At 36.6% G+C, this 25,736-nt stretch overlaps 1 protein-coding gene across 2 annotated transcripts in view; it reads right to left on the bottom strand.

Moving 5' to 3' along the window:
• ATP2B2 (ATPase plasma membrane Ca2+ transporting 2) overlaps positions 1–25,736 on the bottom strand; it is a 412,675-nt gene that overhangs the window by 289,991 nt on the left and 96,948 nt on the right. For both annotated transcript variants that reach the window (XM_050712691.1, XM_050712690.1), the window contains exon 2: positions 17,226–17,277. The gene's annotated coding sequence lies outside the window, so the exon portion shown is untranslated. The remainder of the gene's footprint in view (positions 1–17,225; positions 17,278–25,736) is intronic.

The following is a 25,736-nucleotide window of genomic DNA, read 5'->3' as shown; positions in this document are numbered from 1 at the left end:
AGTACTGTGATAGCTACAGATGATGAAGTTTAGCAGCAACATGATAAAGTTCACATAAATATTTCATATCAAGAAATGAGAAAAGCCTGAAGTAGTTTCATTTGAAAATGAAAAGGATGCTTGATATGCAGATTTTGCTTCATTTATGAATAAATGAAAACTGAATACAATTAAAAACTCAAGGTGGGAGTTGGAAGTCAAAGTTAACCTGAGTTACCAGTACAGCATAACACCAACACAAGATGACTTCGCATAAAGCTTGAGGGAGTTCTATCCAAAAATATGGAAAGGAAAACTTAAATCATGAAAACTAAAAAGTTCTTATTAAAGTAGTCTGCTATCCCCAGTGTCACAGGGCTATTTTAAATGTTATCAAAGTAGAGGTAATTAGGTTGGTATTAAATTACAGTACATAAAAGTTTCTGAAATTTTCATTTGCATACTTGTTTAACCACCATCTTCTCTGCAGATGATCTCCACGCTTTGAAAGTGAATACATAAAATCTGCAATGTATTATGTAACATATAGAAAACACAACAGAAAATACAGGAAAAAAAATCAGTTTTACTTGATATTTCATACATAACAAATTTCTTTTAACAACCATGCTGGAAGAAAAGTAATAAAATTTATCAACCTAAAATTGCATTTAAAAAAAAAAAATCCTTGAATATGCGAAACTCTAAGTTTCCATGGAATGTTTAACTAACAGAAAAAAAAATAACCCTCTGCAACAGACTTCGCAGCTGTTAGTAGATGAGAACAAAACAGCAATATTCTTTTTATTAAGTAACTGAAATAGGAAATAAATTTTGTAATAATCTGAAATACAGTAAAATTCACCACAATATCCAAATGCACTCAGGTACATAAGATACATGACACAAAGGATATCCACAATCACATTAGTAAGACATTTCAATTTATATTCACAGAAATAAAAACTTTTTTCATGCACTTTAACAGAAGCTAAATACCTGGTACTACATTTATCTTAGGCAGCTCAGTACAAGCTATTCCTGATAGTAGGAAAAAATAGAGTAAAAGAGGATATTAGGAAGTAATGCTTAGAATGCTCATAAGAAGCATTTTCATCTTTAATTATAGTGATCCTTCAGCATCAGAGCAGAAGGCAGATAAATATTTATATTGACTTTAAGTAAATGAGAATAATGAATACAGTAGTATAACAACATCAACACTGTAGCATAACAACACTTATTCGATTCTTGACATTTTATGTCCAGGTATGGACATTATAGCAAACTATAAAAATACCATAACTTTTCTAGACTTTGAAGTTTGCTTTTTTGAGAAGAACATGGATAAGTATTTCACCTGGCAATGTCATTAAAAAGAAATCACAGCAAGCTTCCACGTTAATATTTCTGCAGCAGTATTGCCTACACTTGTATCTTCTTGAGTCACGGCTTGTCATAGAAAACGTGATGTTAATTAGGATATGACGTCAACAGTCATTTTTCGTCCATTCCCAGCCATCAGTACATTAGATAAATATCAACACTTAAATACACATCCGTCTACTGACTTACAGTTACTTTAATTGACTTGCTGCCAAATGACAGATCTGGATTTTACTTATTTTAATTATCAACTTCAAAACCAAGCTATAATACAGCAACTGTTTATCCTATGGTAGCCTAAATATAACTGTAATTAAATTTCATGTTTTCAGCCAGTAAATCATTTTTTTTTTATACCCAGCTGATGGTTATACCAGAAGACTCCAGCAGCTTTCACAATTCAGAACTCTCTTCTATCAGCTGCAGCACGTAAACCGAGGAGATAATTTCCAGGCTCTGGAGAAAGCTGTCTAGAAGGCAGCACGATTTCTTTAAAATGGAGAGCAGGTTTTATATTGGGCAATAACATGTTAGACTGTAATGTGCTTACACTTAATGTTATACATTTATATTCATGTTACATATTGTTAGGGTCAAAGCTCTTCTGTAATGCAATATGAAGTGAATAAAAATCTAGTTCCAAACCATCACTTCTTTCAGCACTATTTTGCATTTGTATTTTTGTGATTGTCTAGTCAAAGCATGAAAACTCCCAAAACATTTAATAAAAGATGCAAAATAAGCATATTACACTTGAGGCACGGGAATCAATATTTGAGTGAAAGTACTGCTAAGCATCATTTATATATTTATCTATTTGCCTCAAATATTCTAAATTCGAGTCTTCATGTACTTAACAGTAAATTACGTTGCAAAGCAGGTAAAGACGAGTGTAAATATATGTTACATTCAGAATAGAGTAGGTAAGGCAAATTCAGGATGGCTTACAAGCAAAAGAAAACTTTCTTGAGTCAGGATGCAGCTGTGTCATTCTACCACCATTATATGGAGTCACCTCCTAGTTGAAACAGGCTATCCGATTTCAGAAATAAGAGTGGACAAGTCACAATTTCAAAGCTATTATAACCTAAGCAGCACTTGACAGCTGAGAATTTACGGATCCTAATTTTAGAAGCATCATTTGGATAGGATCCAATACAGAGGTAGTGAAACCTGCAATGAGATGCAAAGGGGAAGAGCTGAAAATCTCAGCTTTGTTTTAAGGAAAGTGAAGCCCCTTACTCTGTGGAATAAAAGAGCTGAAAACATTTCTTTTTTTCTTCTTCTTTTCTCTCTTAGCTTTGTAAACACCAGAATCACAAACAAGGCAAAAGGAAAAATGAAACAAAAAGAAAGCCATAATCACAATTTTAAAACTCTAATTTTAAAGCTAATTTAATGACATTTGCAATCACTTAAAATGTGTTTTCCACATTAGAGCTACCAGCATTTGAATCTTAAATGTATTACTGGCACACGCAGGAACCTGCAAAAAACTGTTTTCAAAAAAAACTGTATGCCTGGTTTTGTCTGTTGTTCCAGGCTGTGGGACTGACGTCAGGGGAGCTCTGCCACAGCACAGCAGATCCACCAGAAAGGTGGCTCTGTGGTAATGCCAATAACAAGAACTGGTAGGTGCCATTAGCCAGTTCTGTCAAATAGTCTCACTCACCAACCTCCCTTCAGGAAGGCTGAAACTCCAGATGGAAATGACAATGTGCAACATTCTCTTACACTCTAAGACTGGTGGCCAATACACAGGCCAGCATCCTTCCAGTTTTGATTGCTGAGGATTATTATTTCCCATTTTCTATCTGTAATTACTATTGGCAGTAGAAACCCATCTCTCTTATCCACTGCCTTTGGGTAACCAATTCATTTTTTTTTGAAAACATCCAAGTATCCTGCTTGCCATTTTACATTCGTTTTTCATATGCATGGATATATCCCAGAACAAAATACTGACTTTTCATTGTCTATGGCTGAGTCATAAGGCATTTAAAAAGGGAAGCTTTAAAGGAACTCCTTTGTCCTCAGACCATCTTTTCCATCAAATATTTCTCCCAAAACAACATTGTTACGATGTTAGTATAAAAGGAAGAAATCTAATGTGGGAATTAATATACTAATTAGTTACTAACGGTAACCACACATAGTTACTGTTATAACTATGTTTAAAAAAAAAATCAGCAGCAACCTTTACTAGGCATACATTTACAGGAGCATTTTTGGTCAGATACTTTCTTGAGTTTAAATATACGATACATAAAGCATCAAGACAATACCAACACCGTAAACATCACTATCGACTTAGAAAGAGGGCTTATCAGTGGTCCCTCGACTACTGTATCCTGCTTGAACAGTGGCAGTTCTAAACGCTTTGGAGAAAAAATGCTGTAAAATAGAAGTCTGATAAGTCTGCCATCTGGTAGCCCATCTACACAGAAGGGTTTTGTGAACTGATCTCTAGCTCTTCCTACAGAATATAAGGAAAGCTTTAATTGCAGTAAGCCTTCAAATGCAAGTGGAATATATGTAGCTTTAAAAAAAGAAAAGAAAAAAAAAAGGAAAAGCTTTTTGCTTTGGATTAATGTAATTCTATTTAATTGCTTCTAATTAAAATTATTTTACAAGTGGAAAACAAAAGTGTCTATTAATTCTCTGCATACGCTAAATTTAGATATTAACTGAGTAGCTTATTCACAGTATTTACTATAATTACTGCAATACTTCTGTAACTTTGATGATTTAAAAGTTTTGGGACTTGATACCAAATAATAGTTTCTGCTGCATAAAGCAAAATAATCTTTCAAATTCCCAGTGCCTTTGTACTTGGAACGTGACTCACTAAATTTACATTTCGTGAAAGTACATGTAGGAGTAAAAGCACTTATGTATTATCAAGAAATATGACATTATAATCTCATGAAGTTACTACTTATAGAGAAAAAATAAAACTGTTCCCATTCTCTTCCATACCTAAGTGTAAAGTGAATACGTTCCATTAACTTTACCTTCTATTAACTTCATAAAGAAAAAGTACGCTTAATATTTTTGCATATATTTTTAACTTCACTTTTAACACAAAGTTTAAAGTCAGCCATGAAACACTGAAATTGGAGATATTTTTCAATAAGCATTAACTCATTTAAAAATCATTTTTGTATTTAAAACCATTCCTTGTTTTGTGTCAAAAAGACAAAAAGATGTGGACAAAATCAGGGGAATTTTTTTTTTTTTTTAAATGAAGATCATTCTGCAAACATCTTTATTTTATAAATAGACCAAAGTTAGGCCAATAAAAGTCAATTTCTGTAACTTCTCTTTGTTTCTATTCCTTACTCTCTCTCTACTTTTTAACCACCTGGGTTCCCATTTAGTTCTTCAAACACCAACAGAACAACAAAGCAAATTAAATGTGCTGTTTTTTGCTGAAATTCGCTAACTGAAAAATCAAAGGTATTATTAAAGTCTGCTTCTAAGGCATTTTCTACATGCAGACAGGCCAATTTATTTTACAAATTCTTTAATACTCAAAGCCACAGTCTGTCACAAGAGACCTATGCTTGATTTATTTCACAGGGATATTGCATTAACATATGGTGCAGCCACCCTATGTAGTTCACCCCACTAACACTTGAGCATATACCTCTATCAATAAACAAACAGAGAGAAGCAGGGGAAAAAAGGCAGAAACATCAACTGCAGGTGGGTGTAAACTTAACTGTGAATCCCTCAAGCACCAATGTTCACAGCTGAACCGTGTAGGAATGGTCACAGCAGTAAAGAGGTGACTTTCAGCTTTAATTTTTTATTTTTTTTTCTCACCTGCTTATGAAGGATGACTACAGCACTGCCCCAGAGGACTGATGGAAATCAGGAAAACAACTGTAATAAGAATTGAGTTGTACAACCTAAGTTTGATTAGAAAAATGGCCTTAAAATAACCAATGCACAAAAGGTGACATGGCTACAGGGTGAAAGCTTGGAAGCCTTCTGAAAAGCTCTTATCAGAGAACTTCTTCTGGAAATCATGGGACAGACCAAGAAACAACTGAGCACAGCTCAGTGGAGACTAAAATACACTTTTATTTTTATTTTTTAAGCATTGTGTGGGGGAAGAAATTACATATCCATTTGTTAACAGTTTTGATGGCATATTACCGCTGATTTCTTTAAAGAAACCAGTTCAGCCAGCCTCCTGAAAAAAGCCACCAACAACCACATTCAGGCATAGATGTACTAAAGAAGCACCTGTGCAGTGAACCATCAAAAGTGTCTTTTTATTATTTTCTCAAGATGGAATCTCTGCCAGCAAAATAGCATTTACATTTGCCTCATGCAACTCCAACTATCAAATTACTATCAAAATCAGAATTACTATCAAAAGACCAGAATGAGATTACTTCACGGCCATGACATAAATTATCAAAATAAAGAAATAAATAAACAAAAGAAAAATAAACAAAATTTAAAAATCAGGATAAAGCAGAACATTGCTTTTTTTTTTTTTTTTTTTTTTTTTACTCAAAACTCGCTAAGGTTAAAAACCAGGGAGTTAATTAGGAAAAAGGAAAGCAAAATGCACTGTAATAAGCAAATGGGCTACATGAAACCAAAATGCAGAGAAGAAAATTGAAAATCGAGCAAGATTGAAAGCAGGAATTTAATGAGTTAAATTAGGAAAACAATTATTAAAGTGTCTGTTTCAAACATCTGAAAACTAGAACTTTGAAAATGTACTGTTATGTGGAAAATTCTATAGTGTCAAGAGAATATTCCAAATGAAAAGGTTTTTCCTAACTCTAGCAATTCACTAACAAATCATCATTAAAGGTTTGATCCCCTGAGCACCTTAACAGTACTTTTGCAGCATTAATAATAGGCCATCTAATTCCCCCAGTTGATTTCTAACTTCTAATTAGGTTTTAATTCATGATATAATTTAACCTTCTATTCTGATAGCCTCTATTCTTAAGGAAATAGGAATTTATCTTCCTAAACTAAAAAGTTTTTACAGTCAAGCCTGATGGATTATATTGTTCTTTCTGCTCATTTACCATCTTCCTCAAACTCTTCTGAAATAAAGCATTTTTATTATTCTCACTGAAACATTCTGAGTCTCCCATATCTGCTCGCTCTTCCCAGCTAGCAGTGAATGGCTAGATTTTGGAAATGTTTCATATCTAGAAGGCAGGAGTTGGTAATGTTCTGTGAATTACTATCTCAAGCAACATGAGAAGACCAGGAACCTTATTTAAAACTGTCTCTAAGAGTTTTGACTTGGAACAACATTGAAGAAACTCCCCATCCCACTGAACATCACTGAAGAGGCAAGGCATTGGTTAACAGGGCCCATCTGAATGTGGTCTCTGTTTGAATTCTCCTTGCTGGGGATTGCTGCAGTACTAGACTCTCTTCTACAGGCTTGCATGCAACAACTTCTTCAATCAAACTGGAAAATAAATTTTTAAAATCTGCTGCTTTTTCATTATGGTTCTTATCCAATTTTCTCCTGCATGAGGTAGAAGGTTAGCCTAATATATCTCTGAGAGCTCTTGTGATCTTGAGCAGAATAGAGTAACAGGGAGCAGAACAAGATTTGGGAGTAGAACAGAATTGGGGTAGAATGGAACTGAAGTATTACCAAATGAGGAGTAGAACTGATTAAGGGAAGAACTAGAGTGGAATTAGGAGTAGAACAAAACTGCAACAAGAATTAGAAGAGAATTGCTTGCCAGTGCACCTCCACCTGCAATGCAGCACGCTGCTAGCTCTCCCCCAGGATGCTGGCAGCAGCAGCGCCCTGCCAAGGAGCGATGAGCTACACCTGGGGAAGCTTCCTCCTGCAACGAGCCACCACGCCGCTGGAGGAACACTTCAAGGATCCTACCACTTGCCTAAGTCGCAGAGATAAGTTAGACATTGTGAAACATTATTCTTCTGGTTCTTCATCAAATGGAAATCCGAGCTTACGACTTGTGCCCAGTAAATTTTCCTGACATGTTTCAGTTTAATTTGTTTTGTTCTAAATGTCAGCAAAAGATATAGTCAAGCAAGAAGGAATTATGAGATTTCTTTCTGCTGTGACATATAGCACTGCCTGGATGGGATTGACAGGTGATATAACACTCAAATATTCATTCTGAACCATGGAGGTTAAAAAGCATTGCTTCATTGCAGTGTTTGCATTTTCACAGCTGCACCGAACCTTCATATCAATACAAGGAAAAAATCCATTGCCGTTATTTCAGTTCATATTTTTAAAAGCAGTATACATCATTCATGCCTGTAAATAAAAATCATGGTCTTTTTCTTTAACTTACTGATATCATTATAAACAAACATGACAGCAGTCTAATTTTGTCTGCCACAAAACAAACAGCATATCCAATGTCTAGCCCAAAACTTTTCTGGTTAAAATTTTGAGGTTAAATTTGCACAGCGTGATCAATGCTACAAACAGTCTGCGAGAAATCCAGAAGAAGAAAAGAAACTCCTCCTTGCAATCTACCATCAGAAAACCCCAAAGAAACACACGGTCATTTCAGATTTTCCTTTAATTTGCTCTCAAGGATTTTGAAAGGCTCTGGCGTTTCTTTTTTGGAAGCAATACTGAAAAGTACTCCTTCCAAATAAACTAAAGATTTTACACAAACCAAAGAATGCTTCCAGACATTTTTCTCTCAAGTATACTTTAATAAATCTCTCTGAATAAAGAAAACTTTAAGGTAGATAAATAGCTTCTTCAAGGATAAAGAATTAGGGAAGGGCTCTAAGCATTAAAAAATTATACTCATATTTCATTTCAATTGATTTTGTCTACCTAATCATTAAAACCAAAAAGCTTACTCTTCTTGTTCAAGGGAAGAGAAAAAGTATTATTTTAAAATATGATAGAACAATTACAGTTGAATAATACATATGTAAATACTAAATCTGCAGATAATGGGATTGGTAAGAAAAAATTTAAAAGCATTGCTCTATCACTAAATTCAAGATAATCAGCACATTCTGCTGAATATTCAACTAAAAACAATATTCTAAAATTTTTACTTGGTTTTAAATATTAGTTTGCACACACAGCAACATAAATCTGCAAACAAAGAAATCATTCTGGAAGAGAAAGCTCACCTACAAGAACACCAATAGCAACAGAGAAAACAACAGTAAAGTCCCAACACTTTGATGCTTCTTCAAAAATCAAGACTATATGGTACAACATGCTCTAACAAGCATGGTTGGATCAACTTAGGTGGTAAAAAAAAAAAAAAAAAAAACTATGATAACCAAGAGGCATAATGGAAACATAGTTATCTGGTTATTAAAAATTGTAGCATGCTGTTTAAAAATTGTTAATTTTAATGCCATATGGGAAAGGTCTATCAGGCCACAATACTGGTGAGAATTTCCTAATCAAGCTTAACAGATAGCCAACAGACTGACAGACAGACAGAAATTGCATATGCCTCATTTTCTTTACAAAACAGACTAAAAATAGGACTTTACTAATAATTATCACTACATCTATGACAGTGCCTATTGTAGCACCAACAAACTTCAGCCTTCATGTGTGTTTGACAGGAAAACAATGAAACCAGAGAGTGTATCACCCTAGTGGGCAAGGGAGAAGCCAAGGGAGATGAATGGAAGAAGAGCATCCGTCCTCCTTGGTGTCCTACGGCTGTCCTGGTGGTGCCAGGGCGGCGCGCCTGGGCACCTCACCCGTAAAGAGACAACAAAGGAACAAGGGACAAAGATAGCAGCTGCACAGCCAGTAATGAGGACAGGCCTTCAAAGCCCAAGAAACAGTTCTGGCCTTCCCGAGCCCAAAGGCACGGACAGCAAGAGGACGAGCACTTCCACAGCCTAAGGGTGCCCCAAGCAGTAACAAAAAATTTTCCTCTCCTCTCCCGTAAGTTCCTCTTCATTATTTACATATTTTCTCCTTGGTGTATAGGAATAGCATAATACCAAGTTTGAACTAAATTTCTCCATGACTATAAAAATATTTTTGATTAAACAGATGTCAGCAAAATTTTATGGAGTGAAAATTGAGTAACAGATGGTGAGGCCTGTGGAGTTCAAAGAGGCTGTATTTTATTAAAAAGGAAATTTGAGGAAAAGAAGTATTTTGCTGGAAATATTGATGCAGTGTTTAAGCAAATGTAGAAATATTCTTACTTGATAGAAAACAGTAAGTTTAAAAAAAAAAAAAGGAGGTATTCATGCCATAAGCCTCAGACCATTAAATAAAGGATTTAATTCTGCTTTCTTTTTACTGAATGGAGCTTTCCACCCATGACATCAAGGTTCTTAAAAGTAACGTACTCCATGGAGGAAGAAAAAACTCCCAGCTACCAAAACCAAAAATAACAATGACCTTGATTAAGGTCCTGGACAAAATCTATCCTGTATGTGACACGCACAGCTGTGGCATCAGTTATTGTGAAAGCAAGTTTATGAATACTTAGCCATGGAGTAATAAATACTTTTAATATTAAATTTGGGATAGCTATTCACCAAAGTCCCAAATAATGGCAAGTAGTCTATAGAAAATGAGACTGAGAAAGATTATAACTTCTGACTACTGTTACTGTATCACGTCTTTTCCAGCTTTACCACTTAGAATGGTGGTTAAAAAAAATGCCATCAGTGGAATATAGGCAGAGAGCTCATGAAATCAAAAGAATGGAAAAAAATAGTCATTATTGTAGTATAATATGATTTCTCTCCCTATTCCTATGGCTCTCAAGTCTTTTTTCAAGGTGTTATTTTTAACATACTGTATTACATTACTGGGGAACAATTAAAAAGGCAAGTAGCAATTTCAAATTAGTGACCAGAGCCATTGTGCAGCAGAGTACCCCTCAGGAATAGCAGTCAGTGAGCTACTTTCAGCGCCTATAGAGAAAGTCTTGGAGATATGTGATAGTTTCATAGCACTTAACCATGAGGAAAAGAACTACCTATTCTCCAAGTCAGCCTTGTGCACACAGGCCCGAGCAGGGCTAAGGGGCAGCATCCGACACAACCCACAATATCGCTGCTCTCCCTGGCGGCGCAGAACAGGGCAGGGGCACCACCAAGGTGGGAGCTGCCAGAGCTACACACCCGCGCATCACCACAACGCAGCTTGGTCCAACATCGGCCACTTTTTATCTCCCTTAGCACAAAGCAGCTGGGAACTAAGTCTGACTCTGATCTGCTCCTGCTGCAGCACGGCTCGGAGATTTGGTATTGGCTTGGACTGTGCTTAAGTGCACACTGACGTACCAGTGGTAAAAGGATCACAAACACGTTGCTGGATGGATATTTTTGATCTTACATTTTAATTCCTCAGTGGCAGCTTCTACCAGATACTTGAGCTATGTTGTTTGGGTTCCTGACGTAGATATCTCATGGAGACATGGAAGCTGCTGTGTTCGCACACTTCCAAAATACTGCTTATTTGTCAGAGAGCAGCACAATAAACTGAAAACCCCCACAAGTGTCCGTCCATCTAGAACCAGTGTGTCCATTAATCAGTAGTAATATTTGTGGTTTATGAAGATTGCATCCTCTTAGTGGCTTTAGGCCCTGACACCACCACCATAAGAAATACACATCGTGCTACAAACACCATATTATATCCATGAAATAGACTATAGTATACACATTCTGCTTATGTTCGGCACAGTGATAAAAAAAATCAGCTAATGCAAACCTGTACAAAGCAAAATATCCTCCTCAATATCTGTACTGTAGGTTTTGAACAGGTAACAGTTATTGAGATGCAATGTTTAGCTTCACAAGTCATCCATCATTCCTTCCCCTGTATTGAGTCATTTATCACTCACATCCAGGTATCTTACACTTGGTTCAGAGAGATCAAGCAAAGACATGAACAAGTTTTTATATTCATACTGCTACCAAAATAATTTCAGTCATATTTAGTACAGCCCTCCAACCTTCCCAAGGAAAAGAATCATTTGGATAACTGATCAGATTCAAATGTCTTGAAAGCACGTGCATGTTGAAAATATGGTCACAGTGCTTTTAGACCTAACACCACAATTCTGTAAGAAACAGGAGGGTAGGGATTAATGTTCCTATTTACAGGTTCTTTTTAGCAGTTTTCTGTATCAGTTAGAACTGAAGGTTTCTTATTTTAAGTGAGTCAAAAAAAAAAAAATCAAGGCAAGTGTCTGAAATTCATCAGATAAATGAGAGACTACCTTGATATAAATATAGAAGAAAATGCAGCTTTGGCATTTCAGGCATCATCCTCCAGAGCTGTTTGTCTTCTGAAAGCAAACACCACTATCAAACTACAAAAATCTTGAAATAATTACCCAAATACCTCCTCTTTATCTTACGATTTTTATAGCTGTCAAAGAACACTTATGCACATGACATTTCGAGTTTTAAGTATTCATTGTTAATGGCATGAAAATATCATTCCAAATTTGGGGGAAAAAAAAAGGGGGGGGTGGGGGGGAGGGATATTAAAATCCTGACCCAAGCTGATAACTTTGGTTAACATTTTCATTCCTGAACAGTTAAGGTAAAAGTACCGAGTAATTGTGAAACAGAGAAACCAATTTTACAGAGGGGAGGAGGAGGATATTTTAAGATACGCAGGTAAAATCCTCTAATGTAAGTGCCCCTAATCAATGTGTATAGGTATCCATTGTGTACTTTTCAAAAAGAATGACCCACAGCATATCAGTTAACTAGAATATTAGAGTTGAGTTGATGGAACAGGGAACAATCATCAGTTCAAAATTTACAGAAAACATCTATATTTAAGCTCCTGAGAGACATTTCAGTATTTAGATGTAAGTAACAAGATCCTAAGGAGGGTCTCATTCCCATCAGTGCTGAGGCTGAAGGAAGCATCCATAATTCTTTCTTGCATTCAAGTCTGCCAGCTGTGCTTCCATATTAGCCTATTCATCCCTATGTTTTGGGTATTAACAGCCGAGAAAATACTTCAGCTAGCGCAACTAACAGTTCTCTGGCACTGCACAGGGGTGCACTCACAGCAGACTGGAGCACTTCAGTGAGTTGAGCTGGGTGAGAATGCAAGGGCAGAAATTCATATTCAGAAGAGTTGTAATTAGCTTTTATCCCATGGGGAGAAAGCTGTTATATCATAGAAGGAACAATGAAAATCACCTTAAAGAACAGTGTATCATAGCAATCGCGTAATTTTGAAAGTAGAAAACACGTATTGCTGAATTTGGATACTGAGTCTTTCTGCAGTTTGGAACAAAGACTGTTAGCTCATCAGTCCTTTTTTCTGACAAGGTTTAGGATTCATTGCAAGTGTAGAAAAGGAATTGATTTGGCCTCTTGAAGAGAAGGAAAAGGTAATGGCAAAGGTCGTGTCAGGAGAGAGATTATATCTCTTTATTCAGTGGCAATGATATGGGGCTTTGGTCCAATTTGGCAGGGCCAAACCCAACAAATACCAGCGCTGTTTATTAGGAAATGACACAAGGAAAAAAAATACACTTCACACTTTTTTTTTTTCCTGCAGGGAAAGACAGAAGAATTCTATCTAAAAATATAAGATCATTGGTTTGTGTGAACGAATTAAGAACAAAATCCACATCAGCATATTTAACACTTCCACTTGCCTCCAATAATCTCTGGCTAAGTACAGATACAGATTAACAGGTGAGTAAAATTAGGTGCATTTCCCCAATACCTAAGAAATATAATTGTCCATAAGAGTTTCATTATACGAAAGAAGCATTCAGCTAAAACAGTCAAGACTAGTAATAATCCTTATTTGAGCTTCCCCTTCTTTCAGGTGGTTTTCTTTGCCAGTTTCTTAGGACCAGTAATTGCATATTGCGCTCTGAGTTTTCATACAGGGTTGAAGCAGGCAGCCTTCTACACACAATGATGGAAGGGTAGCTTAAAGCTCCTGTATACCTCTGTGCGCTTTTCCCACACATAGTGAGCAGCAGATCCACAGCATCCCTGCCCATTTGCACAAGAGTCAGAAGTACTAATTTGCACTAAATCGCACTATATACATGCACATAAAACCCAGGAGCTCAGCCAGGGGCACATGGTGCACTCTGCATAAACCCAGTGCAGTCCCTTACTCCTTACTGAGAAGAGTGGAGGAGGAGGGGGTTTTGGCTGGTTTTGGTCTGCATGGATTTAAGTAGCGATCTAGCCTGCATTTAAGTAGCGATCTAGCCTGTATTTAAGCAACACAAAATTAAATACCATATAACACCACCAGCTTGATTCTGCAACCCAGCATCTAGCACACTGTTGGCCAGGTTTTTATAGGCTGATAAGCAACTGCCATTTAAGAATCAGTTGTGGCTAATGGTACATTCTTACTTCAAGGCAGTATGGCTAACTGCCCAATTAAGGACTGCTATTAACAGCTTCAGACAAATAAATTTACTTAAAAGCAAAATGAACTTGTTAACAGCATCATTTTCAGGACACCTCAACGGCTGTCACCATACTGCAATCAGAATTTCTGAAGAGTTGCTTTTTAAACACTTTCACTGACAAATTATCGTTTGGATAAAATACTGCATTCACATTCATGCTGCAGAGAGCACTCCACTGAAGAGAGATTATTTCAGTCCAAAATAATACGTTCTGGGGGAACTGAATTAGTCAATTGGTAGAGTTTAGCGCGAAGAAAACTTTTTAATGATGAAAACCAAAAATGACGCACTTTTTTCTGCCTCATATCAATACTGTACTTCATACCAAGTGAATTGTACTGTCTTTGCTGAGAACTTGGGCCATTTGGAACTACTGGTGTAACAACAGCACTGGTGCTAATGGGAGGGAGCTCCCATCCTACTAGCCAGGACTGCAGTATGTGGATACAAAAATTGAAGGTAGATCTCAGGTATTTTTCCCATACAGTTTTGGGCTTTTGTTTGTTTTTTAAAAGTAGATACAGGTCACGGCATAGCAGGACACTGCTCTGTGCATTGGGAAGGTCAGAGGGTTTCTGAAAGGTGTATGATGATTGTGGAGAGCTAACTACCACTGCTGACACTCTCCTTGTCATGCGCATGTCTGGGAGACTGTCCCACCAAACCCAGCTTCACATTTCATATCTTCTTTAAGAAAAAAAGAAAAAAAAAGGAAACTTTAGAAAACTCAATTCAAGTTAAGGTCTGTCTGATTAATTGCTCTACTTAGCTAATTTGATAAGCTCTAAGTCAGTTTTCTGTGCATCCTTCATTGGCTTGATCTACTTTGTAAATTAATCTAATTACGAACACCTGCAATCAAAAACTCCCAACCCTGCAGAAGTTATATGACTCTTATTTATACATAGTATTTGTAAACAGGTAAATTATAGAAAAGCATCTTGCCACAAGAAGAGTATCGGGGGTACAAGGCAGGCATACAACAAGGGCCGCATTCACTGAGTACAGGAACCACTCCTACACTGTCCAGTGTTTCAGTCCCGCTCATTTAGTGATGTAAACTGCATTCTTCAAGCGAATTCTAATAAAAGTTGCATTACAGCAGATAAAAGAAGACAATTTGTTCAAAATAATTGCAATCCCCAAACAACATTAATCAGATAAACCATACATCAGAAGCTGAATAATAGTGCTAGGTTCAATTTAAAATACTATGGGTATCTGAAAATTAACCGTGGGCCTTCAGAAAGAAAGCTCAGTATGAGAAGCACATAAACTGATGAAACTACTGTAAAAGAAAAAGGTTCAGCAGCACCTTTAGGGGACATGTTTTAGATAATATACAGAATAACTGTATATTTACTGGTCTAGATATACAACTATCCCTGATTCAAAGGTGATAAGTACTATATTTCAATAGGTGGGATTTGTTATTGTTTTAAACACCCTTTTCTCCCTCTCAAAACCATTAGAGAAACATCGACAGCATAAGATGAATTTTCCCATCAAAACCAGAGAGGTGATAGCTTAGTTTATCTAGATTTTTATGCTAGCCTTGATGCATTAAAAATAATAATAATAATAATTAATCTGACAATAATACTGTCAGACTTGCCTAATCAATAAAAACAGTTTGCATTAGTAAAATCCAACTATTAGCCATTTGAGTTTACAATGATTTCTTGTATTTGTTGTAAAAATATTTTAGCTAAGTAATGCTAGGCCTTATTCAGTAATTGTGTAAAGAAACATTATGAACCCCACACTTTAGAGAAGATCTACAAATCTTGAAAAGAATTACTCCTAGATGGTCTCTAAAATTGAAAGACACTTTGATTGTACCTTAGAGAAGAAAACACTGCTCCAGTATTTTAAAACCGAGACTATAAGAAAGTGAAGTTATTAATGGAGCCATTAACCATCTTTCTGGTGCTCCCAGACTATTTAATTTGCAGTCAGTGCTAAGATCCTAACACACTTTCCAAACTTCTAGCAAGCACTGAGAACAGTAGAACTGCTCCATATTATCACTGTGTTCTACAGGAGACTATGGAAAAAGACCTTCAGTTTCCAGAATGAGGGAAAAGTGTGAAAAACAAAGCAAAATCTGGAGACAGAAGAACGTTAGCATTAAAACACCTGACAAATGTTAAGCTTTTATTCTTGTATTAATTCCTATTCAAGAGGGATGAGTAGTTAAATGTAACATGCAATCGAGCAAGGGCTTGTCCTTGGTCATGATCTGCAAATGTGCACATAAACCTGCTGGCTGTTCAAGACCCTGCAAGACAAACTATTCCCATCAGTAAGTGTGCTTATTAAGAAGCCAGTGAATATGCTAGGATTACATTTTTTTTGAGGAAGAAGCAGTACATCTATGAATGTGACTGGACTGTCAGAAACACCAAGAAAAAGCTTAACGTGTCCATTGCTTACCTTGACAGTTCAATGAAGCAGATTTTTAATTTGCTGACTTGAATGTAAGTGAATTAGGGAAGAAGATTTAAAGACCATGTCCCTTAAAGCCTGGGCCTCTCCTCTGGTACTTTAATCGCATCAACTAGGGAAAACTGTTTACTAACTTCTAGTCTTAGAGGCAGAGGTCACTGATTAGCATAGACATCCTTTAGCAGGTAAGAGAACTGATGGGGGTAGGGGTGGAGGTGGTACCACATAAGGATTCAAGTTGCTTCCAGTAAAAAGGAAGGGGAAAAATCATGAATTTAAAAATCTACATCAGGAAACCCAGAAATACAGAAGGTATTTTCTACTTAGCAGGTCAGAAAAGAACAGGACATAGTTGGAAACCATTTGTTAAAGTGGGGCTTAATTCCAAGAGATGGTTTATTTTTATGTCATATCCATAATAAAAGCAGTAATTTGCTACTATTTGGAGGAGAAAGGGAACAGAAGAAATGTATGCTGCTTTGGAGGAGCACAGGGGCTTATTTTGCCTGTACAAAATGAGTTTATGAAATATTTTTAATTATTTTAAGAAGTGCTGAAGAGTTGGCAGCCATGGAGAATTGCTTAGCATAGATAAGGTGCCTTCAGGCATGGAGCCTGGACAAAACACAAATTGATGCATCCTAGCCTGGGCCTTTTGTGTTACTGTTTACCTCTTCTTGTCATTTGGAGACCAGTCATGAATTGGGGTGCCACTGCAGTATTTTATCTACAAAAATGTTCCTGTCCTGCACTGTCTGAAAGTTCATTTTTAAACAAAACAGCTGAAAAATGGAGGCCATCATCAGATTCTTCGTAGATTTTAAAAACTAATTTTGCACCAGATATTGTGCAAAACTGTAAATTTGAGACTAAATCTGTACAACAGATACAGACTAAAGTTGCATTAGTGTGTTTATGATAATCTCAAATGACAGACTGACAAAATAATGTTATATCCCCTGGAATTACACTGTGTATAACTTAAAAAGATTAAATAAGACTTACCATGAACATAGCGCACAGCATGATGCAGTCTTTGTGCCACAGCATGCAAGCCCTAATAGAAATAAAGAAGAAACAGTTTCAATTTTTGGAAATATAAATTGTGACTGGATACAGTAGATGTAAAAAAAAAATAATAATAATAATACAGTCCAACCATTTAAAAGCATCTGGTTTTATTTAAGTTCAAGTGGTTTTATTGAACAAGTAATAAAATTAACCTGATCTCTATTACTCCCCTAATGCATCAACCTGAAAGCTTTAAAAAAAAAAAAACTATCAGATTCTAGTAACTGAAGTGTTAATTCATCTACTTTAAAAAAAAACATAAAAAGCTTATATAAGTAAAAACTATTACATTTGTTACCATTTATAATTATTCAATAGTAGCATTGAGTTCTTTAAGTCTTTACTAGAATGTATAAGCTATGTCATCCTTAGAATTAATTATTTTAAAGGAAAAAAGGTCTAGTAAATAAATATATGTATGAATCAGAGTACATCAAAGTTTAACTCAGTTACTTTTGGAGGAGATGAAACCGAGTATCTCCACGAATTACATCAAGACAAGCATTTATATATCTCTCTGGTTCACAAATTTAACAAGGGGATTCCTATGTTTTCAAGAACCTATTTAAAACCACCTGGACATGATTTTTTAAGTAAACAGAGACATAATAGTACGTGTGTATTATATTTGTTAAGACATGACTTGGTAAACATACTGTCTTACCCCTAGTCAGATAATTATTTCACTAAGCTGTGAGGCTTGTGCAGAGGTGCAAGCAATGACAGCCTTGTAAGAGTTTCAAAATACATTCAGTATCTATTTCTTTTCTGAATTTTTAAAGCACTATCAGAACAATACAAAATGATACACAAACTGAATATATATCATGCTACTAACAGCCAAAAGGTGATTACTTGACTGCATTAGTTCCACTGCACATTTGTTCAGGCTGGAAATTAGAAGGAAAATAAAACTTGTTTGAGAGTCAAGGCTAGATTAGGTAGTTAGGTTTCAACATTAATGGAATTGAAATCTAGCCAACAAAAAGGCTAAAGCACCTGATAAAAGTGCCATGGAATGCAATCACTATGAGTTATCAAAATATCTTTCTTGCATTTTATGTAAAAGGTTGCAATAGCTTCAAGTCAAACAACTTGCTCCACTACCTGGGCTATCAACATCACTTTGCTGCATTTATTCCAGAGGTTTCCCATTATGGAAACACATGAAAATGGCTGAATACTAGAGCTGTATCATTCTGAATTTTGTGCACAATACCAGAGCTAAGCAAAAGCAATCCACCTTCCCCATAAAGCAGCAATGCAACCCAAACATCAGATACCATTACAGACAATTTGCAGATAGCTCCATGAATCAAACTAACTGCAAAGGAGGGAGACATATTAGGGAAAATATTTAAATGTAATAACTTTAAAGTATAGCAAGTCTAAACAACTTTAGCAGCAGAGATGATAATGACGTAAATTAAATGAGTAAGAGAGAATCCCAGCTCAGGACTCAAGGCAACATAGATGCGGTCACTATAGCAATAGGAATACTTAGCTCTGTTTTGCCTACACCACAGTTCCCAATGCTTACAATTTGAGGCTTTGGTTGAAAAAAAATGTCTTTCTGCCTACAGTACAGGTGTGTCATTAATCCTCCTGCCTCCATTTGACTCACTGGTAAAGTACTCACTTCTGTGAGACTGGTTTTGAGGATAAATCCACAAGATAACAGAAAAGTGCTCAAACACTAGGGGGATAAATTCAAATGTCTAATCAGCGTTCTCAACATTATTTCTCTGACTTTGTCAAAACGGCATTCTCAGATTGGAAAAGATGACAAAACCATAGTCCATGCCATAAATCCCAGAGTAATCAATGCTAGCTTTAAAATGCATTGTTACTTTCATCGGGGATTAATTAAGGTGCCACCAGATGAATATTTCCTTATGCTTTTATCTGGCATTGCCAAAGTTTTGGAAAACTGTAGTTGTTAAAGGTCATGCAGATTGCTGTAAAATTCCTCATAAAGGAGTTTGCTCTAAGAAAGCCAGTCACTCAAGAAAAAAAAAAGTTTCTAGAAAATTTATTGTTAAATAAAATCCTTTGTGCTTCATTTGTTTCCGTAAATTGCTTAAACCATTGCTGAAGCAGCATTTGTGAATGCTTGCAATCATTCTTTTTCTACACTTGGCTGAAAAAAAATAATAACCATACAGAAACTGATAATCAAATAACTCGATATAGTAAGAAAAGTTTATTGATTTTAAGAATGCTTTTGATGAGAGAAAGGTTTTATCTTCCCTGGTCAAACTGAAGACTGAACTATAAAGAAATTGATGTGACTTCCAATATATTCACCATCCTAAAAATTTGTAGGAGCCACAAAACATAAAGCTGAGGTGACAATGGCTTCATCAGCAAACCTGTTTCTTATGAGAAAGAGAACAGATTCTGCTTGTATAATAACATGAGGGGGGAAAAAATGAGTATGTTATTAAATCATTCTTCTAAAAGGGAAAAGATTTTGTCTCTACTTCACTCTGCTGTGGGAAGCTCACTCCTTGCCAGATGCCTTGAAGAGATGTAAATTTCTATTTATTTTTATAGTCCCTTCTCTCTATATTTTGGGCAGTTCGGCAGTTGTACAGTCTAAGTCATAGGTGATCTGATTAGCCTGCTAAGGTGACTTCCTGCTAAGGAACTTCACCTATACACAGCCAAATTGACCCAATACTGCTCCTCACAAATGATGCAAGAGCAGAATCACAGTGGCTTCAAATTTAACAAACTACTCTGAGAAAGAGTAGAGATTGGTTGTCAGGCTCAGAGATGTATCAGTTTCCATTTACTGATGCCAAGTGAAACCTGTAAAATATGTCCCGGTGCCTTTGTATGAGATGCAACACATCTGCTGTACTTCCTCATTCATCCACTGTACCACACCCAGCCTGATCCTCATCTCTTGCCAGTATACTTATCCTACTATGCTGCTTTTTTTTTTTTTTGACTTATGACTTTTTTTTTGACATATGACATTTTAATTATTATTTTTAAACATTGATGAATGCTCAGACACACAGACAGCCTGCAACTATTTTTTTCTTTTTAGTTCCTTTAGAATCCTGCAGTTAAACACACTCTTGAACTCAATCTTGGAGATGATTTTGTACGGCTTAAATTGTATGCATTTAGTCAGTATCCTATGGCAATTTATGAACAACACTCCATAGGTTTATTTTTAGTAAGTGTACCTCATTCACACATTTTGTAGTGCTGCATGGGGATCACTGATCTTTACGCATGACTGCAGTGATAAGATCTGGCAACATTCTTTAATAACTGTTTAAACTGCTCTCGTCGTGTGCTTCAAGCAACATACAATTATTCCAACACCTAAAAAGAGCTCTTTCCACTTGCAGTATTTTCCACTACTCAATATGTGCACTCTTGCCACCTGACAGCTAAGATTTTCCATTATTTCCTTTATTTGATTGACTCCTTTACAGCCAGTGGACAAAGTACACACATACAGTTCATGTGAGATAGCTTAAATGGTAATCACAGAGACTACACAATGATTCTTATTTTAAATCCATGAAGACCAGGCTAAAATATATACATATATAGCCCATCACTAAATATTTATTTAAATATAGAGAATGATAACAGTAAAGATAAAAATTTTAACAAAATTAGATAGATGACATCAGTATTTGGCATGATACTGTACACAGCCAAAATTTATACTGTAGCTTGGGTCAGAGTTGCCTTGTATTTTCAATTTACAAGTTCCAGTAAGTTACGTTCACTGCAGCATCACTGAATTTCTTTCCACTTTATCTCTGAATTGTCTAGATGCTGCTGCTATGGAGTAAGTAATAACATCTCTTAAGATAAACAAAGAAAGTTGAATTTATTGAAGTTATCATGGATGCAGATTTTGAATCAACAAAATTAATTCAATTTCATTAATTTAAAAGAATGCAGAGCTTTGGGTGGAGCAGGGATAACTAAACCAGTCGGCTATGGTAGGACTGCCTCTGGGAGGAAGACCTCCTGCAGTGCTTTCGTCCCGTGAGGTGGAACAGACCACAAGCACATTCTGCTTGGCACTCCTCTCCTAAGTCAGAGTTTATTAATATCTGGACATTGAATGAATGAAGCTCTAGACCAGGTAAATGGTAAAACAATGTCCCACCTTTCTAAAGTAGATGCTCTAACATATAAAGGCCAAGGGCTAGGGCACTAGTAAGAATTCCAACACCATGCATCTGCAATTCAAGCTGGTAAAGAAATGAAATCACATCCGGAAGACAGAGAAGGCAACAGGAAAGGCAATCCCCACTGATACTGTGAGAAGAGATTTTCATGGGGAGGGGGTAGATTGCTTTCTTTTTTTCCTAATGAAATGGGTTCTTGCCCCTGCCCACCCACCCAGCGGCACAGGCCTCTACTACACTTTCAGTTTTTTCCATCTCCCATAAATGTAGTATTACTCCAAGTTTAGCTTACAATGTGAAATGCATCTCATCTTTCTCCAAGATTTGAGTATAAGTAATTATAGCATTGCAAAACAAAACTGACAGCCTATGTGTTAGCTCAATATGTCAAAAAGACAGGCAGTGAAGCCTCTCAGTGGCTGTGGTACATCTACTGTCATCTCTCATCAGGTGACAAACTGAAAAAGCAGCAAGTGCCGGGTTTCCAGGTTCTATTATATGAATCAAGGATATTGTTCTGAAGAGCTTGCTCTTGTCTCAGACAAGACCTACCTAGAAGTGGGAGCTTGAAACATTGCCCCAAAGCAGTAAAACACTTTCAAACACTTTCAGACTCACAAACCTGGTGCTTTCCATGGAGGAGGTAGCTGACACTAAAATCAAAGTAAAATTCTAAGCACTTTGAGTCACTCTTGAAGCTAAAAAGAGGGTTTTACGCACCAAAGAGACAACGCTGCCTCTCCAATGGGTTGTGAAAGTTATAGATTCAGTAGTTAAAATAATCCAAATCATTTTACCTGGAGAGCTGAGGTCACCGATGCCGAATCTATATTATCTATTTTGTTCAGAGGCCATCTATTGTAGATTTAAAATAGGAAAAAAAATCTGTAAGGGTTTTATTTGTGTGTTGTTTTGTTACCCTGAAGTACTCAGATTATAAATTATTTTTTAAAAATGTTAAATACATGTGCTAGAATTACCAGTGCTAGAATCAAAGCCATACATTATATATATCATATATATATATTTTTATACATATTTTTATATATAGTATATTTATATATTTTAAATATATATTTTTATATATTTATATATACATATATGTATATATATCAAAAAAAGATTAAAGGTGATACCTGATCTTCACTTGCCTCAACATTATCAATATCCAAAGAGGTCAAACCCCATTCTTCTGAAATTGTCTTGGTTATAAGAGCATTTAACAGCTCTAAAGGCATAGTGCCAACTTTACCACAAACATATTAGACACATACACTTTCTAAATATTTCATTTTATTACTAACAAATGGGATTGGATTTGTAGCAGAACTGAAACTCAAAAACTCAATGAAAATAAAACAATTATGATAAATTATGTGCAAGCTCCTTCGCTGTTCATATTTACCAACACCTCATATGTGGGAGTTATTACTAATTCCTTTAATAAATGTGGCTGATTCTAGAATATTACCTGGACTATAAGAGTCAGCAGATAAAAACAACAACTGTATGATATTATAGAGCTTTACAGCTGTGTTCAGCATAGATACTGGATTGCTTTCTCTCAGATCAGTTTGGTGATCCAATAAAGTTTCTAGACACTTTGAGGTCTTACAAAAAAAAAAAACACTATAAAAACTTGCTGAAAAAGGAATGAGTCACCTCCCATGAAAAAAAAAAATGTAATTTGGGTTTGAAAAATAATTCTTTTTATTAGAAAAATCACATTTTCTTCTTTCTGAAAGCCCTAGTCAAGAACAGACCAAAACACTGCTTTTCAGGCACCGAAGCTACAAGTGGCACAATTCCTAGGCATGTGAGACTTCTGCGCCACGCATTGGGCTGGCGCTCGACCCACGAGCAGTGCCACTGGCAGCTGCCACCCAGCTTCCTGTGTGTACCAAAGGGATCCAGATCCAAAGGGACTGGGGGGAGGATCCCCACACCGCTAGCTGCTGCCATCTACCTCTGCTGTAAGCCAGCCTTACGCTCTGACAGCACGGCCACTCTTGCACCACATGGCTCTTCATGCTAAATCAAGCCTGCCATCAGCTACATGCCAAAAGGAGGGGAAAAAATGTAAGCATTTTTGGGGAAGAAATTACCTGACCACAGTCTCTTCTAGTCACGAGTAAGACAGACATATGTACTTGCAGCAGACAAAAAAATCCATGTAAAGTACTGGCACATACACCTGTTGTGCTCAGCAGCCACGCCGCGCAGTGGCAGTGCCTCCAAGCTCCCTGCACGATGGCAGCAGCTGTCAACAGGTGATAAGCAAAAACAAAGCAAGCAACCTGATTTAGCAGAAGGACAAGTTGTTCACTTATATCAACAAATAACAGCTTTAATGACCGCAGTTACTCAGATATTCTCTTTTAGCAAGGATTTTGAAAAATAAAACCAGCTGTGGGAGAGAGGAGCAGCTATGAGCAATTCCATTATCCCCACCCCTAGAGATAGGCCTCTTGTTTCACCTCTTTCACAACTTCTTTTTAACACCTTTCTACAGAACATAAGTATCATGATGAAGTCCAAATAAACTTTCAACTGTAGCCATAATTCTAGAGTATATACTCCTCCGTCTTCACTGTTTGTACAACTTGCCATCAGTACTTTTGAGCTTTACTTCCCTATGTAACGAACTGCTCTCCTTGCATGTAACTACTTCCTTTTCTTTCCACTTTCTTAATATAGGTCAGTGTACAACAAGAAGTTTTAAAGCCAGCTAACAAAGCTGGATAGAAAGCTCTGCGGCAGCTCTGGGAACCTCAAATTCTCCTCTGCCATTTTCTTAAAAGAAAAAAGAAATCCACATAAGTGGTCTAGGAGTCATTGAAATTTCTGTTGGGTGGATATATATACATTTTAATTTATTCATAAATAAATACATATTTTTAAAAAAATCTGTTCAGCTACAGTGGATTTAACAGTATTATTACATAACTAGTTCAACAGCTTCCCCCACCATGTACTTTTCTCATCATGTAAATTTTTTGAAGTTATTTCTAAGGCAATAACTCGATATCAAAAGTTTAATTTCAGAGTGTGACAGATGACAAATCTTCTTCCTATTTAAGTGCTCCCCCCATAGTGCTATTCTAGTCTGTGCAGAATATAAATGACCAACTGGGAAAAAAAAAAAAAAAGAGAAGCAAATTATGAAGTATTTTCATAGTCATCTAGTGAAAAGCATTTTTCAAGGTTTTTCATTAAAATTTCGTCCAAACTCCACATTTAAGAGAGAATTAACACAAGGGGAAAAGGAGTTCCCTGCTCCAAATGCTGCTGACGAAAGGACACTGCCTCCAGAGCTCTGAAGATTTGTTTAGCAGTGTGGCACACTCTTGTCCCCTCCGAAGGGGAACAGTAGCTAGTTAGAATTTGTGCTAACTACGTTTATGCAAACACATTTATGATACTGCAACAAAGGAATGCTGCCAGTGTGCTACCCCGAAAGCAAGGAGTCAGTTTTGCAGCTCTGTTAGTATCAAGGACTGCAATAAGTTAACACAGCAGTTCAGTGTGTGCTTCAGCACTGAACTTGGGCACATTACAAAGGCTTACAGTACTGCAAAGCCTCCATGTAAGAGAGATGAATTAACCTTAATATAAAACCCACCGAACAGTCTGGGAAGACTGTTAACCTTTTTAGTAGTGCAAGGAAGAGAGGTTTCAGCTACTGCTCTGCTTGCTGTTGGAACAGATGCTCACAAGGACATCTGGGACCCTGACTGCATCATAGGAAGACAGCCTATGCTATTAGTGAATGTTCAGCATGCCGCTACTGTTTGAAATTTTAAAGGAAAAACAAGATTATTTTTTTCTTGTGCTTCCTTCCTTCTGCTGTCTCCCCAACCCCCTCCCCAAATATCACTAGGGAAGACTTTCAGCTGAGGTGCAAAATAGCTCAAGCTGTGCATACACTTTAAGTCAGCCCTCTACAGTAAAAGGACTATGATTCTGTTTTTGTTTAACTTGCTGCCTGGTGGAGAACCCATCCTGAAGTACAGAGGTCTTACATTCATAGTCAAGGCCTGCCAAGGTACAACCTGCAGCTTAACTAACATTTTCTTGCAGGAAAGAGCTACCTAACAATGATACTGCAGCAGTTTGCTAGAAAGGCAGATCCTGACAAGATGCACCTTGCCCTTAATTTAGAAAGCTAGAAGCATCGCCACCAGCTGACACGATGCTATAAAGCACCTGCTTCGTACGTTACTGCCATGCCTCGTGCAAGGGCTGGGTGCCAGCACCCTCCGCAGGGCACAGCGCA

Source organism: Cygnus atratus, chromosome 10, assembly GCF_013377495.2.
Source record: "Cygnus atratus isolate AKBS03 ecotype Queensland, Australia chromosome 10, CAtr_DNAZoo_HiC_assembly, whole genome shotgun sequence".
Classification (NCBI taxonomy): Eukaryota; Metazoa; Chordata; class Aves; order Anseriformes; family Anatidae; genus Cygnus; species Cygnus atratus.
Note: the sequence above shows the minus strand (reverse complement) of the source record. Positions and strands in the feature narration are given on the sequence as shown.